General features: G+C 52.1%; 1 non-coding gene across 1 annotated transcript; it reads left to right on the top strand.

Annotated features, from left to right (window-relative positions):
- Positions 1–812: 812 nt before the first annotated feature.
- LOC112618087 lies at positions 813–904 on the top strand. Its single transcript, XR_003118021.1, has one exon. It is a non-coding gene; the product is annotated as a small nucleolar RNA SNORD116 (small nucleolar RNA).
- Positions 905–1,731: the final 827 nt, after the last annotated feature.

The raw sequence follows: 1,731 nt of genomic DNA on the forward strand, positions 1-1,731 counted from the left end.
GTTAGCCTGCAGCCTGCCTCTGCATGGCAGTTTGTCCTTGGGTCCTGGCTCTGGGTTTCCATGTTCCTTGGAGGAAGACAGGTGATTGCACTTGAGAAGAGAGCACAGTGCCAGACTTTTGTTGTTTTTCTGCTCATTTCATCCTTCACTGAGGACAGTGAAGTTGTGGTCAGCAGGCGTAGCGTTCAGGCCGGTGTGCCCATGTTGTGTCCCATGTGTTGTGAGCGCATGCATGTGGCATGAACACGTAGGCTCCCACTCCAAGCTGAGTCTGATAGGCAGTGAGGCTCTGGCTTATCCTGATCACGGTGTAGGTCAAAGCCTTCCCATTAGGATTGCATGGCCCCGAGGCTATTGGGAGGTGCATTGCAGGTGTGAAAGCAAGGGCGTTGAGAGAGATGCTCAACATTAGTGCTCTTTAGCGGGATGATGCTCTAAGGGCACCCTGGACCCAGACATGCATCCCCATGTACTTGCATTTCTGTGTCCGTAAATAGTTGAAGCCAGAGACAGGCAGATTCCAGATGTATCGCAGGGGGCTGAATGACATGGCCCTTGTCACCTGTGTACCTGTCTGCCTTTCTGAAGCATGCTCGTGTTTCCTCTACACGTCCCAGGTAGCACTGGCATGGAAGGCAGGCCCCTGTTGGCGAGGGACAATTGTTATCTCATGTGAGCCGCGGAGATTGCAGGAAGCCCCTGGACACAATGGCAAAGGCTCCTTCGGAAGTTGTTGGATCCCTTCTGAATGTAAGCAGTTCTTTCCCAGCGCACTCTGATTTTCCTCATTTACAGGGACAAACACTGTGCGTGGATCGATGATGACTTCCATATATACATTCCTTGGAAAGCTGAACAAAATGAGTGAAAACTCTATACCGTCATCCTCGTCGAACTGAGGTCCAGCACATTACTCCAATAGGGGCTAGACAGAGAGGGCCAACATTCGTTTGTTGATATGGGTTGCACCAGTGGGTCCATCCAGGCTTAGGATGGGGTCCCTTTGGGCAGCTGGAAGTCACAGGGAAGTAGGTGCTCCCATGCACAGGAAATTGCTTGTCTGAAGGACTTCTTTCTCCCTGGGCGGGATAACTAACGTACTGTCTGAAGGACTAGGTGAATGGGAGGTGGCATGGGAAGAGTTTGTGTGTAGCCTGCCTCTGGTGGCCAAGTTTGTTCTTGAGTCCAAGCTCTGGATTCCCAGAGGAAGACAGATCCTCTGGTTGTGGGGAGAGCACAAGGCTACACCATTCTCATTTGTTAGCTCATTTTGTCCTTGGTGGCGGACGTTGTATTTCCAGGCACCCAGCATAGCCTCTTATCCGCATGCCCATGTCACATCCCATATGTTATGAGGATTTGTGTGTTGTCTGATCAGGCAGTCTTCTGCTCCAAGCTGGGGCTGTCAGGCAAGGAGTCTCTGGGTTATTCCAAACCTGATTTAGGTCAGTGTCTTCCTCTTTCGGGGTTCGTGGTCGCAAGGCTTTTGTGAGTGCCATTGCAGGTGTTGAAGCAATGATGTTGAGAGGTATGCTCAACATCAGTGCTCTGTAGCGGGATGGTGCACCCCGAGGGCCTCCAGCCCCGAGATGAGTATCCCCACATCCGTGCATTTCTGTGTCCGTGAACAGGGGAGGCCAGAGACAGGCAGATAGCAGATGTATCACAGGGCACTGGATAACATGGCCCTGTGACCTGTGCACCTGTCTGCCTTTCTGAAGCACGCCTGTG

This window comes from Theropithecus gelada, unplaced genomic scaffold, assembly GCF_003255815.1.
Source record: "Theropithecus gelada isolate Dixy unplaced genomic scaffold, Tgel_1.0 HiC_scaffold_9492, whole genome shotgun sequence".
Lineage (NCBI taxonomy): Eukaryota > Metazoa > Chordata > Mammalia > Primates > Cercopithecidae > Theropithecus > Theropithecus gelada.